This window comes from Bubalus kerabau, chromosome 1, assembly GCF_029407905.1.
Source record: "Bubalus kerabau isolate K-KA32 ecotype Philippines breed swamp buffalo chromosome 1, PCC_UOA_SB_1v2, whole genome shotgun sequence".
Taxonomy (NCBI): Eukaryota; Metazoa; Chordata; class Mammalia; order Artiodactyla; family Bovidae; genus Bubalus; species Bubalus kerabau.
The window spans coordinates 153,164,995-153,184,148 of record NC_073624.1 but is presented as its reverse complement, the minus strand read 5'-3'; the positions used below and the strand labels follow the sequence as shown (position 1 = coordinate 153,184,148).

Below are 19,154 nucleotides of genomic sequence, written 5' to 3'. Positions count from 1 at the left end.
GTTAAATCTAAGCAGACAATGAATCTGCCATTTTTATCTTTAATTTGGCCAAGACTCCTAATTGCCACCAAGAATCATCTCTTAGACCTCTTCATTTTTTAAATTTCAATCACAATTTCATTTCTGTCAAAATCACAAGACTGATTTTTGACAAAGAAAAATATCTTTTTTACCACTCTGCAAGAATTCAGAGGCACACAATGAGTACAAGGGTTCAATTTACTATAAAACTAAGAAAATATCCCATCTCAACCATTCATCTTGTGTAAATCAAATTTAGCCTTTAGGAAAATTCCAAATTATTTCTTAGCAAGATCTTTCAAGACTCAGAAATTAAAACCACAAATGTCCACAAAAGGCTGCTCTGTAAGAAAAAAATTTTTTTATATATTCATGCTGTCCTTGGGTATGTCCTCTAACTAACCAGTGCCTATCATTTTCCAAATAAGAGTAAAAAATATGCAGCTTTATCCAAAGAGTTTTAAGGAACAGCAGTTTCTATTGAGTTTTTTAGAAATAATTAAACTGGTCTCTTATTTAGTAGTCCCAGTGTTTTGGGGCTTTTTTTTTTTCTGAGAGGGTATTCTAACAACGGTAACCAGCAATCTCATAGTTTCCACTGATGAGGACTAATCTAGATCTGAAGGCCCTGTCTTCAATCCTACTACATGGGCAGAGGGCCATCTTCTCCCACAGTCTATAGGACAGGACACAGACTGGCATTGGTTCTCATCAGCCTAAAGACTGACCTCAAGGAAACAGTGCAACCCCTCCTTGTGGAAACAGGGTAGACTGCTTTCCTGCAATAACAAAGCATTTAAAATGGAAACACTTGGAAGTTTTATACAGCAGTGATGGCGGTGGAGGTGGTAATGATAGTGGTCTCACTGTTATTGGGAAACCAGGGAGGGAGAGATGTGCCCACTAAAACTGTTGTATTGGGGAAAATGTAATCTTTGAAGTGTCTTGCCTTAGTTGGCACAACAGACATTCTAACTCAAGTGTAATTAAAACTATATACATATAAATACAGCACACACACCATAGCACTCTCTGGAGTGCTTTCAATGGACATACTTGACCCAGTGGTTACTTGATGTGATCACGTAGTCTCAAATGAAAGGGAAGGACCACTAGCTTTTGCGGTGGGTGGCTGTACAGATTTTCTAATGCTTCACTGCATCTGAGAGAATCAGGCATAAGAAACCTTAAGAATAAATTATTTTATTGCCTCAATAGTTATAAAAGTTCATAGAGAACTGCAATGTGATAGAACTACTATCATCAGGGTTTGACATATGTTTACATACACAAAGTATGTACATAGGTATGTATGTATGTATATATAATATTATTTCAAAAGGGTAAAGCATCTGTCTGCAATGCAGGAGACCCGGGTTCAATTTCTGGGTTGGGAAGATCCTCTGGAGAAGGAAATGGCAACCCACTCCAGTACCCTTGCTTGGAAAATCCCATGGACGGAGAAGCCTGGTAGGCTACAGTCCATGGGGTCACAAAGAGTCAGACACGACTGAGCGATTTCCCTTTCTTTCTTTCAAGCATCTATAACATATCACTTTGCCAGGAGTTGAGATAAGACATTTATCTTCACAAGCCTATTTACAAGCTTAAAATATACCTAAGTACTCCCACTCTCATTTCACTTGAGGGTGGGTTTTAATATTTATTTTTAAATACTGGCATTTAAATGCACAGAATTTCATTCTAAATTATCGTTTTCCACATTCTCCTCCTTTATTACTTTGAAGGAAATCTTGATTATCTTCATGTCTTTCTTGGTAGGAAAGAATAGCCTGGGGTAGAGGAACATTTAAAATGAATGTGGTTTATCTGAAAAACAAGACATTTGTCTGCAGACAGAGGCAAAAAAACAATTACTCTCCAGTGCAACTTGTCAAATAACCAGCCCAACCCATTCCCAAAAAGCCAGGGGTTAAACTCAAACACTGCTTCAAGATCTGGGATTCTAAATAGCCAAGGGTATGGTAAGATAAATCCCTTATATTTATATCCTAAGAGACTGCTATTAATATTCCATATATAGGCAGATACGCTAACATGGACATTTCTTCAAATCCCTACAGCTCTTGGGGAGGAGGATGGAGGGAAGTGAGAGGGAGTTTGGGATGGACATGTACACACTGCTAGATTTAAAACAGATAAACAACAATGACCTATGCATAGCATATGGAACTCTGCTTAGTGTTAGGTGGCAGCCTAGATGGGCGGGGAGTTTCGAGGAGAATGGATACATGTGTACGTATGACTGAGTCCCTTTGCTGTTCACCTGAAACTCACACAACATTGTTAATTGGCTATACCCCAATACAGAATAAAAAGTATATATACAAAAATCTCTACAATTCTATCATAGGGAATAGTCCTATTCTAGAAAGTCTCTATCAGCTAAAAATACATCACAAAATCTACATTTTACAAAAATGAATATATTTTTTGCAGGTATAATGGACACCTAACATTGTATTAGCTTCAGATGATTCGGTATTTGTATATATTACAAATAATCACCACAATGTCTAGTTAACATCCATAACCATACAAAAAAAAAAGATTTTTTTTTTCTTACGATAATAACCTTTAGATTTATAACAAAAACATTTAATGGTTTTGTTTTCTTTACTGTGGGGTGGAATGGGGGTTGGTGGGAACAGATTTCACACTTTCCAGATTTCAACAAAAGCATAACAGCTCCAGATTGACTATATGTGAAGGGAAGAAGTAATTAAATCCAAATAGAATCTCCAAACATTATAAGAAGGCAGTTCTTTTTAGGTAGCATTAGGTAACAAACTTAAGACTCCACAGAAACGGTTAGACCTTAAATTATTTCTCCAAAAACCTAAAACTCACTATATACCATGGGAAAATAATATACATATTTAAACTCTGCACTTCAAAACCAAAAGTTGACAGATTTTCCAATGTTATTTGTGCAAGTGGAGGGGTAGGAGAGTAGATTATTGAAATGAATCATCATTCAAAGGACAGAAGCAGAATTAAAAGCTTAGATATACAAATTCGGTCACGCTTTAGCCATAAAGGACTGCCAGCTCCTGCCTTGGCCTCTTGGAGACCTGAGCTGCTCTCAAGGAGGTCCAACTACCAGGATGAAGAAACCACATGGAGAGGCACTCAAACTACACAAAGAGGAATCCAGCCAAGGTTTCCAGTCACCTCTACCAAAACAGACCAGACCTATTATCAGCTGCTGCTGCTGCTGCTGCTGCTAAGTCGCATCAGTCGTGTCCGACTCTGTGCAACCACATAGATGGAAGCCCACCAGATCCCCCGTCCCTGGGATTCTCCAGGCAAGAACACTGGAGTGGGTTGCCATTTCCTTCTCCAATGCATGAAAGTGAAAAGTGAAAGTGAAGTCGCTCAGTCGTGTCTGACTGTTAGCGACCCCATGGACTGCAGCCTACCAGGCTCCTCCATCCATGGGATTTTCCAGGCAAGGGTACTGGAGTGGGGTGCCATTGCCTTCTCCGTATTATCAGCTAAATACTTCCAAGTGATCCTAGACAATACCACATGGAGCAGAAGAATTAACCAACTACTCCTGACCCATAAAACCATTAACTCTAATAAAATGGCTGCTCTTTTAAGCCACTAAATTTTAGGACAGAAAAATCAAACTCATTGTGAAAATACATTTTGCACTGCAACTAATACTCCATAAATACACATAACAGAAATATTTCACAAAGCAGTTATTTATCCTTACCATATTCAGTGCACTGGCACTTTCTATTTTCCTTTTATAAAATATCACTTTTTCTACACCCAAATGGATTCATGATCTAGTTTGAAAAGCTTTTTAATCTAGACTACTCACTTCACAGGTGTATACACAAACCTAGACAGAAACCTTAATAGGACCCAAGTGTTCTGATTAATAATGCAAAGCTCTTTTTCCTTATATCATCCTAAGAGACCACAGGTACTACAGTTCATAACAAGAAGTTTCTCACAAACTCACATACACTCTTCAGAGCTGAGTGAAAAGCTGAAAAGCAGAGATGTCTGATGTTGGAAGTGATGCAGAAATCAGAAATAGCTAAGAGGGACTGAGTCCTTTTTTTAAATCACTTCCTTTTACTTCCCCTCTTCTTTTCACAGATCTGCATTTTCTTACTCCTACTTCCTTTTTCCTATGGTTATCAAGCATTATAAAATTGAGCTGTTAAGTATCAGTTGACTCTAATGAAATGTTATAGTCATATCCTTAAAAGTAGGCTAACTGAACATTTTATCATTTCTTTAAAAATGTTGCTTTTTTTCTGTATGAGGTCCAAGACTAATTGTGGCTGCAGGCCTTTTCTAATGCAAAAGAATTCTCACCTCTGCCATCTCAGATTTGGTAGAATATTTTTACAAAATTTTAAATTATTAATAATATTAAGATTAATTAATAGATTTTTAGATTACTAGTAATAGTTTCATATATAATTTAGGAGTATTTTTGAAGCAAAGGGCTTGCTTATTTTTTTTAATCCCACAAATCACTATTGATTCCTGCTGTATTGTTTATATAATACCTGAATATTTGAGCTAATTACTAAACGTTAAGACAGATTCAGGTTTAAACCCTATCTGTGCCATTTATTGTATAATCTTGAGCATATTAAATTCTGTGGACAGTAATGGTTATTCCATATTATTATAATAATTAATAATGCTAAGTCCTAACATTCAAATCATCAATATCAGAGAAAAGTACAAAATCTCCAAGGTAAATAAAAACTTACCAGAAATTGTTCTCTTATTTGGAACATTTTAACTCTCAAAACATAAGCAAAATTGGCTTATGCCAAGCAAAAAAGGCTTTTAATGGAAAACACAACCTGCCCAAAACTGAAGTTCAATGAGTTAATCCACTGCAAAGCATACAATTAAGTATATCCCACAAGTTTATTTTAGGGGGTGAGGAGGGCTGGACACTTACATATGTGAATAAGAGAACTTGAAAGACAAAAATCTAAACAAGGTTACTAAACAGAAAACAGAATTTCCTTAAATAGGGTGCTTATCTCTCACATAAAGATTTTATTTGGACAAGTTCTCAATTTCTGTCTTCAGAGTGTAATACACACATCAAGAAATGTGAATCACATGTCCTGAGTATGAAATGAGAGCTTACTACTTAGGGACGCTTAACCTCCCTGGGTCTATTTCCTCAGCAGAAGGTAGTTACCTGGTGGCCTTGTGAGGATCAGTAAGAAAAAGTAAGTGAAAGTTATTGACGTATTCATATGTTATTTTTATCTTTAAAAAAAAAAACTGATGCTTCATTTCCTGTTCTAGAAAGTAGGACAATGAGAAATTATAAGATTTGGCATCAAATTTCATTTCAGATACTTAATAGCTATGTTACATGACTCATGTTTAACCTCACTGGGCTTCAATTCTCTAAACCCAAGGTAAATATGAGACTGATTTTAAGTATCTCCCCAGGCACCAACAATCTAAAGGGTCTAGAACATGTTCAGAATTTTAAAAAAACTCATGTGAAATTGTAAATTATCATTTCAAAACCACATCTAATACTGAGATCTGCAGGAAACTTCAACTCTATGAGATCCTACCCTACCTCAGGGTTTGCACACCTAGACATCTCTTCCCACCCCTGTTCCTACTCCTACTCACACCAGCATTCCCTGGCATTCTTTGGAAATACCAAAATAGCTCCTAAAAGGGAAAGCCTAAGAAAGCCTGCTTTAACCTGTTTTATGAGTAAAAAGAAGCAACATCTTGTTCAACAAGAGAGCATTTAAAGAGCTTTGAGTCTGACATGATAGTCAGGATACTAACAAGTCTTCTCAGGAATGTAGCTTATTCAGGCTTCAACATAGAAGTGAAGTCGAAGGTCTAGTGAGCTCTGCATAAGAAAAACAATTTCTGAAAAACTCTATTTTAGGAGGAACCCAAGACTTCCTCAGCCATGACTATAAAATAAGAAAATGTTCAAATCTCTAATGCGGTTAACTTCAAAGACAGCACATTTGAACGGTTTATTTGTTTAAAAAGATAAACAAATTGTTTAACTTGCTTAACTCAGAAACTTAACATGGGTTTCCAAACTTTAGCTCAAGGGCTCAAAGGGTAAAACTATTTACTTTGCTACATCAAGCTTAAAGGAATTTGAGAACCCTAAGACATCTGAATTTGATCATTTTGCTCTATTTCAATAGTTTTCAAGCGACCCCTCTTGGATGAGTCAATAGAGACAAGTTTCTTAAAAAGACCATTTTGCGATATCACTTATTGGTTACATAATACATTGTTAACAGTATGTTATGAAATCAAGAACAATACTGCCAACCTTCAGTGCTTTTGGAGTTCATTACAATGCAAATAATCTCACTAAATATGGACTTGCAAACCCATAGGGAAAAGACTGACCATTCTGATAGGTCACTGAGTTCTTTGTAAATTCACTCTTTCAGATAATTCATTTCTCCACCAAATAAGCAGTTGTACTATATTTATTTTAAGAAAGAAAACACCGACAACATGGCCTTAATAATACGTTTCTATTAATATAGGGTTGTTGGTTGGTTGGTTGTGTGTGCTTAGTTGTATCCAACTCTTTGCAATCCTATGGACTGTAGCCTACCAGGCTCCTCTGTCCATGGAATTTTCCAAGCAAAAATACTGGAATGGGTTGCCATTTCCTCCTCCAGAGTATCTTCCAGACCCAGGGATCGAACCTGAGTCCCTTGATCTTCTGCACTGGCAGGCAGATTCTTTACCAACTGTGCCACCTGGGAAGCCATTAATACAGGAGAAATATATTTCTTTTGAGGTAATTTTCCCTATGGACAAATGCATGAGATGATTACTATAGTCAAAGCTCACTACAGTCATCAGAAAGAACAGAAATGCAGTCTAGAGTGCATCTCTTGGCCTCTGTCCTCCAGCACTGGATTTATTTCACACACAAGCTCACTCCCCATGACAATAAAAAACAAAGGTCCAAGAACCATGAAACATTTTCAGGTAAGAGTTCTGTCAACTCTTCTGAACAGATAACAATTTACAGTCAATATATGATTCCATTTTGCACCACTGAATACGACAAAGATTCAAACCTCTTTAAAGAGTTAATTAATTCGTTGAACAAAAATTTAGGGCCTATGTTGCAATGAAGTAATCAGTTATAAAGCGTTGAGAGTTGTTCAACTAGTTTCCTGACTTCAAGTAGCAGTAGACAAGAGAAAACATGCACACTGTGCACAGCAATAATACGAAGCATAAAGTGCCAAGCAGCAGACAGAGAGCCATTCCCAGGCCTGCTGATTAGGAAAATTTTATAAGGGAGATAGACTTTGTCTGGACCTTGAGGAATGAGGTTTCCAGTGGCAGCAGGAGACAGGAGAGGATTGTTTGTTCATTTTCGTAAATATTTTCTGTAAGTGCCATAATGAATTTTTCTCTTGCTGAGAGAATGACACCACCTCCTGCACCCTTCAAGTTCCTGGTAGAGCTGTTGATTATAGTGTCTTCCTCAACATCCATACACTCCCCAACATATATAAACACAGGCACACAGAAAAAAGAGTAAGAGTACCTCGAAGGCTGGCCAAAATCCCCACCTCTGAGACGCTAATTGGTTCAATGGTGGGTATGTAACCCAGGCAGGGCCAATCAGAATATTCTCAAAACCGTTAAACAGATGTGGAAAGTCTTGCCTTTGGGCTCATGAGATTGTGGGCTTAGGGATGAAAAATGCTGTCTTTCTTACTACATTTAAGATGGCCTGTGTGAGAAATAAATTCAATACCAGAGGATAATAGAAGCTAGGGATGCATTCCTAGAATGAGTCTTATTTGGCTAGACTTCCCACTCTTTGAGTCAACTGAGCCTCTTAGAGAATTAGAAATGGTTCTACTAGGGATACACCAAAGTCCAGCCTGAGCCTCTAGACGGCAAAAAAGCCAAGTAACTACTTCAATATCATTTCCAATAATCGCTAAGTTTGTGAGTGATCAGTGATCACATAGGCTACTTCCAGACCTATAATCTTGTGTTTGCAGCTAACACAGAAAAATAGCTGGGTTTACTAATGACTAAGTGTGGCTTGCTGACAAAATTGTGAAAGCCTGTTAATAAGTAAGCAAACTGGGTTTCTTACATAATTGCTGTACACAATTTCTTATTCTACAGAAGGTGCTGAAATCGGCATGCATGCGATGAAAGCCAAATTCCAAGTGGAAATTTAGATGTTCTTATGTTGAAAGCTAATTATTGTTTTCTAAATGGAAACATTTTTAAAGAAATCATGTGAGGGCACAAGTACAAACAAAAACACCAAAAGTAAAATATAGAAGAGAGGGCAACAACTTTAAATCTGCTTTGGAAAATATTCGAAAGGTATCATCTTCAAGTAGTATGCGAAACTTGAGTTCATGAGACCACTTCCAGTAAAATACGCCTTCTAAATCTTGAAATTCAAAAACCTGAAGTCTTTACCTTAGTCAGTTACTATCAGAAACGGGAAAAAAGCCTAATAACTCAATGACATAACCAGCACAAGTACTATGGAAGAACTAGCCAAATAAGACCTTTGAAACAAGCATTGACTTAGAATTATCAACATGTAGAATGGGGACTGCAGGAATATTTTAGCAAGTGATTCTGATGAGAAACTGTTGTTTCCTCACCATCAGTTCAGTTCAGTTCAGTCGCTCAGTCGTGTCCGACTCTTTGCGACCCCATGAATCTCAGCACGCCAGGCCTCCCTGTCCATCACCAACTCCCAGAGTTCACACAAACTCATGTCCATCGAGTTGGTGATGCCATCCAGCCATCTCATCCTCTGTCGTCCCCTTCTCCTCTTGCCCCCAATCCCTCCTAGCATCAGAGTCTTTTCCAATGAGTCAACTCTTCGCATGAGGTGGCCAAAGTACTGGAGTTTCAGCTTTAGCATCATTCCTTCCAAAGAAATCCCAAGGCTGATCTCCTTCAGAATGGACTGGTTGGATCTCCTTGCAGTCCAAGGGACTCTCAAGAGTCTTCTCCAACACCACAGTTCAAAAGCATCAATTCTTCGGCACTCAGCTTTCTTCACAGTCCAACTCTCACATCCATACATGACCACTGGAAAAACCACAGCCTTGACTAGATGGACCTTTGTTGGTAAAGTAACGTCTCTGCTTTTGAATCTAGGTTGGTCATAACTTTCCTTCCAAGGAGTAAGCGTCTTTTAATTTCATGGCTGCAATCACCATCTGCAGTGATTTGGGAGCCCCCCAAAATAAAGTCTGACACTGTTTCCACTGTTTCCCCATCTATTTCCCATGAAGTGATGGGACCAGATGCCATGATCTTCGTTTTCTGAATGTTGAGCTTTAAGCCAACCTTTTCACTCTCCTCTTTCACTTTCATCAAGAGGCTTTTTAGTTCCTCTTCACTTTCTGCCATAAGGGTAGTGTCATCTGCATATCTAAGGTTATTGATATTTCTCCTGGCAATCTTGATTCCAGCTTGTGCTTCTTCCAGCCCAGCGTTTCTCATGATGTACTCTGCATAGTAAACTTTAAAAAACTGAATTTTTAAAACAGAGTTTGATGAGATGGTTGGATGGTATCACTGACTTAATGGACATGAGTGAGCAAACTCCAGGAAATAGTGAAGGACAAGGAAGCCTGGTGTTCTGCAGTCTATGAGGTCGCAAAATCAGACACAATTTTGTGACTGAACAACAACAAAAAATTGAGTATTTAAATTTTTCAAAAGGCCCTCAATCCTTTTATTGAATCCTTGGGGCAAGGTATGTTTTAGGGCCAGAATTTTATGAGATTCAGAAGTTTATGAATTTTAGGAAGGTAACACACTCTATGTACTATATTTTGTAAACTGCCCAGGAAGGTTTCATGCAGCATGCCATTAACAAGCAGATATATCTATAGCAAAACACACACATCTGTGTCAACAAATAAATACTATAAATACAAATAAATATAAACACACCCGTTCAAGTTTTGCTGGCAAATTAATTCTATCTCAAACCTTTTTTTTTAATTTCCAGTTTTCAGAGCTTTGGGGATTTCAGAAATAAAGATGAAAAGACTATAACCTATACGAAAATCTTAACTTATTAGCTTATTTTACAAAGTTTCAGATTTACTTAGTATCCCAGAGGTCCATTCTATAATGATGATACTCAGCCACTCAGCACTTGACCAAAATATGTGTTCAGTATACATCAAGTTCCTCCAGCTTAAAATCAAGTCCTAATATATATGTTCAATGTAGAACAGTTGGAAAATACAAAAAAAGAAAAAATAATAAACAAAAATAACCCACTATTTGAATGTAAACTGGTATAGCCAGTAGGCAGAACAGTATGGAGGTTCCTCAAAAAATTAAAAATAGAGTTACCACATGATCCAGCAATTCCACTCCTGGGCACATATCCAGACAAAACTGTAATTCAAAAAGATACATGCACCCCTATGTTCATAGCAGCACTATTTAAAATAGTGAAGACATGGAAACCAAAATGTCCATTGAGAGAAGAATGGATAAATTAGATGTGGTGTGTGTAATATTACTCAGCCATTAAGAAGAACGAAATAATGCCATTTTCAGCTACATGGATGCCTAGAGATTATCATACTAAGTGAAGTAAGTCAGAAAGAGAAAGACAAATACCATATGATGTCACTTAAATGCATCTGGAATACCCTTTCAACCTGAGGGCTTTGATCTTTCTTAAATTCTGGAAAATTGTCAGTCATCATTTCTTCTAATATGTTTTAGGGAAATTAAAATGGAGGCAGTCTTGTTCAGGCTTCAGAAGTAAGGGAGCAGACCTCTGACCAACTTCTGATCTTGCCTGGACCCTGCCTGCACTACATGCCTGCCTGTAATCGCACAGTTGCTATCACCAAGTCAAGTGGCCTGTGATTATAAGCAGGAGCCTCCAAAACTGCAATCTGAAGTCTCACCTATGGGGTCGACACACCGCCCAGGACCCTATTCCCCACTAGGACTCCAGACTGCTGTTACTCAGGACTTCCCAGTGCTGTTCAAGTCTGGATGTAGAATTTGGCCAATGTGGTGATGCATGTGCTACTGCCTCTATTGTTCCTATTTCTTTTCTTTTAATGACTATATGGACTTCCTAGGTGGCTCTAGTGGTAAAGAAATGACTATATGTTGAGATTAAGTCAAATAATCCTGTGTTAAATATTGAAATTATTTAATGTGTAACTAGTGGTTTATTAATGAATCCTTCAATCCTAAATTGAAAGAAAACTTTCAGCAAAACAACATTGCCTCTCCACTATTCACACTCTTTCTTCTTTTTGGAACTCCTAATTAGACATTAGTTGATGCCTCAATTTTTACACATATGTATGTATTGCCAGGGAGTACTTCCAAATGTACAAGCTGGGTTTAGAAAAGGTAGACGAATCAGAGATCAAATTGCCAATTTGTTGGATTATAGAGAAAACAAGGGAATTCCAGAAAAACATCTTCTGCTTCATCAACTACACTAAAGTCTTTGACTGTGTGGATCTCAACTAACTGTGGAAAATTCTTAAAGAGATGGGAATACCAGACCACTTTACCTGTCTCCTGAGAAACTTGCATGCAGGTCAAGAAGCAACAGTTAGAACCTGACATGGAACAATGGACTGGTTCAAAATTGGGAAAGGAGTATGACAAGGCTGTATATTGTCACCCTGTTTATTTAACTTACATGTGGAGCACATCAAATGAAATGTCGGGCTGAATAAATCACAAGTTGGAATCAAGATTTCCAGCAGAAATATAAAAAGCCTCAGATATGTAGATGATACCACTCTAATGGCAGAAAGTGAAATGGAACTAAAGAGTCTCTGGATGAGTGTGAAAGAGGAGAGTGAAACAGCTGGTTTGAAACTAAACATTCAAAAAACTAAGATCATGGCATCTGGTCCCATCAATTCCTGGCAAATACATAGGGAAACAACGCAAACAGTGACAGACTTTATTTTCTTGGGCTCCAAAATCACTGCGGATGGTGCCTGCAGCCATGAAATTAAAAGACCTTTGCTCCTTGGAAGAAAAGCCATTACAAACCTATATAGCATATTAAAAAGCCGAGACATCACTTTGCCAACAAAGGTCAGAATAGTCAAAGCTATGTTTTTTCCAGTAGTCATTTACAGATGTGAACTCTCATAAAGTGGACCATAAAGAAGGCTGAAAACCGAAAAATTGATGCTTCTGAATTGTGGTGCTGGAGAAAACTCTTGAGAGTCCCTTGGACTGCAAGAAGATCAAACCAGTCAATCCAAAAGGAAATCAACCCTGAATATTCACTGGAAGGACTGATGCTGAAGCTGAAGCTCCAATATTTTGACTGCCTGATGCAAAGAGCTGACTCAGTGGAAAAGACCCTGATGTTGGGAAAGACTGAAGGCAAAAGGAGAAGGGGGTGGTAGAGGATGAGATGGTTAGATAGCATTACCAACTCAATGGACATAAATTTGAGCAAACTCCAGGAGATAGTGAAAGACAGGGATGCTGGCATGCTGCAGTCCATGGGATTGCAAAGGGTCAGATACAACTTAATGACCGAACATAACACACACATGTATATATACATGTAATATATATATTCTCTTGATTTTTCTTGATTTCTCTGTACTACAACTGGGAGAATTACTCAGGACTATCTTCCAACTCATTAATTTTCATTTTAAAGGTGTTTGAACTGGAGTTTAACCAACTTTTGTTAATTTCAGTAACTATTTTTTATTTTATATAGCCATTTACTTCATATTTACTATTTTTATTTATAACATGTTTTAAATAACTATTATTTCTTTTATCTTTTTAAGGATCTTTAAAAATACTTAAAATCAGTTTGAAATTGCTCTAACAATCCATTAGATTTTAAGTGAGTTTATCTCCTGGTAGTTGTGTTTATTTTCTAAGTAATAGTCTTCCTTATCTGTTTGCAGGCTCAGACTTTCCCTTCCTTTTTCCAATGGTTTTGAGGTAAGCTACCCCTCTTCTTTGCCAACAAAGGTCCATCTAGTCAAGGCTATGGTTTTTCCCGTGGTCATGTATGGATGTGAAAGTTCGACTGTGAAGAAAGCTGAGCGCCGAAGAATTGATGCTTTTGAACTGTGGTGTTGGAGAAGACTCTTGAGAGTCCCTTGGACTGCAAGGAGATCCAACCAGTCCATTCTTCTTCATTCTGATGAAGATCCATCAGTCCTGGACTTTGGAAGTTCCAGTTCTTTGGAAGGACTGATGCTAAAGCTGAAACTCCAAAACTTTGGCCACCTCATGCAAAGAGTTGACTCATTGGAAAAGACTCTGATGCTGGGAGGGATTGGGGGCAGGAGGCGAAGGGGACGACAGAGGATGAGATGGCTGGATGGCATCACGGACTCGATTGACATGAGTTTGAGTGAACTCCGAGAGTTGGTGATGGACAGGGAGGCCTGGCGTGCTGCAATTCATGGGATCGCAAAGAGTTGGACACGACTGAGTGACTGAACTGAACTGAACCCCTCTTCTAGATTTATGACCTCCAAGTTTGGTGCTCTTGTACCAGTTGATAATGGAGAAATTAGTTTCCAACTTTGAGCCATCTGGCAGCTCAGCCACTTCTGTATCACCACTTCAGATTCACAGCTTTTTAAAGCAACAGCCAGGAACAAAGGCTTTCAGCCTTCTTTTCAGTCAGCCCCAATCCAGCTACAAGATTCATTCAGGGTATCTGACTCCAGCTCCCCTGCACAAAGTTATTTCCACTTGCTCCTGAACCCAGAATCTCCTGAACCCAGAAGCATGTTTCCTTTTCATTTCAGTCCCTGGAGATGTTTATCTTGTTCTTGAGTATACCTGGATCTTTTCTTTTTCTGCCTAAATGTGTAACTGCAGAGTTTGGAACAGGGTAGGGAGCCAAAAGCAGGATAAACAGTACCACAACAGCAAGAGCTAACATTTACTGCAGACATACTATGAGCCAACTTTATATTTATTTTTTCATGAAATCCTCTCAACTATCTTTTATGGTAAGTACTTTTATTATATCCATTTAAAAGGTGAGAAAACAGAGGCATGGGGCCATTAAACAATCTTACCAAGATTACCAGCTAATAAAGACCAAGGACCAAAGGTCTGATTCCAGAGACCATGCTCTTAACTACGCCTCTGCTGGCTTCCATCCTGACCAGAATGCTCGAGAATTTTGATTTAACTCTGAATATTTTGCATACAGACAGGATTTTATTGGCTGGAAGGGAAGTCAAGCCATATTCCAGGTAGGAAGTAGCATACTGGCCTCATGTTTTATTTAGTGTTATTCAGTCTAGGCCTATACCTAACACCAGAAACTTAGTTTTCAATGCCTTTTTACCAGAAGTCCTTCCGACTTTGCCTGGGCTCCACACATTTCATGTTTATCTCTAGATACCTAGGACCATCCATGGAGGCTTTCCTCTGACTCTGCCTTTTCACCACCCTCACTCTGCCCTAATTTATAATGCCTAGGAATGGACTTTATTAAGGCATTCATACAAAGTACCTCCAAGAGTTCCATTTTTCATTTTTCTTCATAGTCAAAAGCTTTAATATTAAAGGATTAAATTTGTAATGTAAACAACATGCAATGTCACCTAAAAAGAGCCAAACTCAATTTTAGGCTGCACTGTTAAAAGCATAAGATCTAAAAAAGTAAAACTCAGTAGTCTCCCTCTACGCTGTGCTGGTAATTCACTCAAACATTAACTGAATAGCTCCCAAGGACCAGGCACTGAGCGCCACACTACGGACACATGATCAATCACCCTTTCTCTTTTCTACTATGCGTACACTTTCCACATTTAATCCTCACAACAGGCTACCCCGGGAACAGTATGCTCCATTTATAAAAATCATATTCCAGAGAATTTTCTGAAATAAAAAAAAAAGTGTTTATTGTTGCTTTGTCATCCAAAATACTTACAGACATTTCTGAGGTTTAATACACAATTTTAAAACAGAGAGATTAGTGAAGTAAAAGACAGAAGGAAAGACTAAAAGGAGCCCATAGAAGGCAAATGGTTAGGCAACAATAACTTGAGAAAAATTCAGCATTTTCTGACTGGAGAAGTGCTGTTTGTTTCCTTTTTAATAAAGATTAAAATTATATATAATTTATATGCATAAGTTATATAAAAGTCATGACCTAGAACAATGTGTAATTGTTAAACCACGACCCAGAACAATATATAATTACTAACATTAGAAAAAGTTACAATGGCTCTTCAGATTCAGCCTTTCCTAACATCAACTTCAGAGCTTACAAGTATTTTCTATGATGAATAAATCGAGCTATTCTTAATGAAGCTTAGGTAGAACTTGAGACTGGTGAGAAAGTCAATACAAAGACACAATTGAAGAAGACCAACTTTGATAACCATATACAGAGGGAAAATGAACCAAGTATCTAGGCTCCAAACTTTGGAATAAGAGAAGTTAGTGGCGCCATTGACATACGTACAGACCATGGAAAAAGGTGCAGATTTAGGACAATAGGTGAATTTAGCTTGATATGTATGACTTTCAAGTGTCAGCAAGACACTCCGAAGGAGATATTCAGCAGTTAAAATTAGGTCTGGGGGCTGAAGGACATAGAGATAAAAAGATCACACAGGTGAAAGTGTTCAGTACAAAACCTGGACCCCTTTATACCTTCCAGCTTCAGTCACACCAAACAGATGTAGTTCCCCAACAGAGGCAGCTCTCTCCCATTTCTACCTCCAAACAAACTTTTCTTTAAAGCCAGACACCCTATTTTCCACCTGGTTAGCTCTCTGTCACCTTTTGGAATGCGCAGGTGTCATTTTCCCACCAAGAAGATGCTACCAGTTCTTCGCTCTCTCACTTCGTGTACCTACTTTTCAGCATCATGCCTAAAATAGCAGGCACTTGAAAGACTAAAAGAATACACTTGGCATGTGCTCAAAAAGCCTGGGAAGAAACTCTATCCTCTCAGAGATGACTGCTCAAGAAATGAACTTGGATGACATTCCCAAAAGAGAGAAAAGAAAGTGGTCCTAAATACAGGGAATCATCATGGAACATTTTTATCTAGGGAACAGTTCCCCAAAATGCTTCTGGACTTCTTTCAGGCCTACATACACCACTGTAACACAAGGCTCATTCACAGGTTGCTGGGAAGATTAAATGAGATAGCATATATAAAGCACCTAGTGTGCCTGGCACTCAATTAATGTTCCCTTCTGTTCCTTGACCCAGTGTGAAAACATGATAGAGTTAGCTTCTTTCCAACTTCAGTAACCCTAAAAAGCCGAGAAAAATATTTTTTGATAAAGGGAAACTAGACTTGTCAGATGCTCTCTCTAGAGCAGGGTTTTTACAACCTCCACATTATTGTCACTTTTCCCTGGATAATTTTTTGTTTTGGGGGCTTCCTGTGTAGGAGGAGAAGGGGGTGACAGAGGATAAGATAGTTGGATAATATCACCAACTCAATGGACATGAGTTTGAAAAAACTCCGGGAGATAGTGAGGGACAGGGAAGCCCGGTGTGCTGCAGTCCATGGCGTCATGAAGAGTTAGACACAACTTGGTGACTGAACAACAGACTTTATAAGCCATCCTCTTAAAAGTTAACCAAAACTGGTAGCTAGCCTCTTAAATGTCAAGCAAGTCATCATAAATAATGCACACAATCTAACCACTCAGTACATTATCACACTGAGATCCTTAAAGACAAATGAATATAACGAAAGTACGAATAGCCAATCACAAAAGGTCTTCACACAAAATGAAGAGATTTATTCCAGTACTCAAGTGTCTAATCCTACCTTCATATCTACACATAGTAAAGACTTACAAGTTTTAGGTAGACAGACACTGATGACTTGTAAAATAACATTATACACGTTTAAGAATTATTAAGTAGCATATGCTCATGTATTGCAACAACAAAAAACTATACACACTAACCAAAAGACAAAACAAGAAAAAACAAAAGGTGAGTTAACAGTTCACTAGGGCTTTTGATCAAAATGTGAAGTCTATAAAGTTCACCTCGATAAAGTTACTTCTCTATACCTGTTTCCTCCTTGGTAAAATGGACATATACCGTCTACCTTGAAGGGTTGTTGTGGGACTGAATTGAGCTAAAATAGGTAAAATGCTGAAACAATACATATTAAACATTATTTTTTATGATTATTTTTAAGGCTGCATGTCAGAGAGAAGCATATCTTGGGTGAGTGTATAAAAGTAGGCACAGTAAAGTCAGATAACAATGAACTTGCACCCAGATTCTTTGTGTTCAAACTTCAGTTCCTTTACTGTTTCATCTGGGCTTCCATTTTCTCATCTGTAGAACAGGAAAGCACTTTGAAAATGGAGGTGCATAAGAGAAAAATCTAAAGGCTGCATCTTTAGTAGGATAGGAGAGGAAAAAGTTGGAGCTGTCTTCCAATTTGGTAGAGGAAACTTTGTTAAGAAGGTGCGTTTCAAGGAAAGCATATGCCTTTGTTGAAGGACGGGGGACCCCTTCCAGGGCCCAAAAGTGGGCTCTTGTCTAACACTCAGAAATGAATTATCTGAGGAGACACACATGCTGACAAAGCAAGGGACTTAATTGGAAAGGGACGCCTGCCGGAGAGCAGTAGGTTAACAGAACCCAGGAGAACTGCTCTGCCCTGTTTCTTGAAGTCTGAAGTTTTATGGTGATGGGATCAGTTTCCGGGTTGTCTTTGGCCAATCTTTCTGATTCAGGGTCCTTCCTCCCTGGTGGAACAGGCATTGCTTAGCCAAGATGGATGCCAGTGAGAAAGATTCTGGGAGATGGTTGGACACGTGGTGTCTCCTTTTGACCCTTCCCAAATTCATCTGGTTAACGGTGGCTTGTTAATTCCGTGTTCCTTACCACAATCTCCTATGGTAAAATAACTCACGGCAAATGGTTACTACATTGCCTGGCCAGGGTAGGCGGTTTCAGTTTGCTTCTCCTAACAACTCAAATCCAGGTAGGTCTGGCTCAAAAGCCTTTGCTTTAGTCTGTAGTGTGAAAGCTTAAAACGAAAACAGAACATCCTGAGCCGTGGGGGCGGGGGCGGGGGGGGGGAGTTTATTTTCTTTATATAAGGTAGGCACACTAACACTTTGGCCCTTTGAAGGTAATATGAATATATTAAAGGTACTGGCAGGGATTTCGTCACCATCCATTGAAAACAGCGTGAACAGACCACCGGACTCCTAAGTGATATTTTCAAATATGAAAGATTAGTTCTTTCAAAAGTGAAGAAGGATCATGTTGGAAGAAACGAAATTTGTATAATCAGGAGTGTCGCAATAGTTTTAAATCAGTTTTAAATATCTAGCTTTACATAGAAAACCCACTGCCTTCCAAGGAGCATTTCAAAATCATCAAGAAACGTGCATATTGTAAGTAAAAGTTGCAACATCAAATCATATGTTAGGTGTAGAACTATCTCCACTGCTGCCAAAAGTGCAAAGAAGAAAAATTAACCTTTCCTAACGATTTTGGCAAATGCCATCCCCACGCCCCCGACCCCACTCCCGCAAAGCCCCGGAGGCGGGGTCTTGGTTCCTAGTAGAGGATTTGCAAAGGTACCAGCATTCAGAGCCACCTAAGTACTAAAAGGAAGGTCAAAGCGCCCTTCCGCGACCTTTACGAAAAATACCCAAAAATTCTGTCTTTGCCTCAGGGTAGGCTAGTCGCTGGGCATTCTCCTCATCATCCCCCAGGGAAGATGAAGTGACCGCGATTGACTCGGCTCAGATCGGGTCCGGTCCGGTCCTCCCGGGTCGCACAGCCAAGCCGGGGCGGGCTCCCACGTGGCGCCCGCAGCCTGCCCAAAGCCGGCTCCGCACGCCGGCCGGCGCTCTGATTGGTCAAGGGCGGCGGAGCGTCTCCGGAGCCTGCGGTGACTGGGCCAAACTGGGCGGAAAGCGGGCAAAGGGTCGCAGCCAGGCGGGCAACTACCAGGGCTATCCGTCCCGTGCGTTGGTCCCATGCCGGGGGTTGAGGTTACCACCCAGCGCCTCGGTCGCGCAACCCTACGTGGCCCCTGGCTAGCGGCAGCTCGTCGCCCTCCACCCTGTGTCAGGTAGGGC

General features: G+C 39.2%; 1 protein-coding gene and 1 long non-coding RNA gene across 10 annotated transcripts in view; both read right to left on the bottom strand.

Annotated features, from left to right (window-relative positions):
* Positions 1-19,154, bottom strand: part of ADK (adenosine kinase) — a 569,627-nt gene that overhangs the window by 550,310 nt on the left and 163 nt on the right. The window lies entirely within an intron of this gene.
* LOC129620640 (uncharacterized) lies at positions 16,815-19,149 on the bottom strand. Its single transcript, XR_008698632.1, has 2 exons — positions 18,707-19,149; positions 16,815-17,388 (listed from the first exon to the last, which is right to left on the bottom strand). It is a non-coding gene; the product is annotated as an uncharacterized LOC129620640 (long non-coding RNA).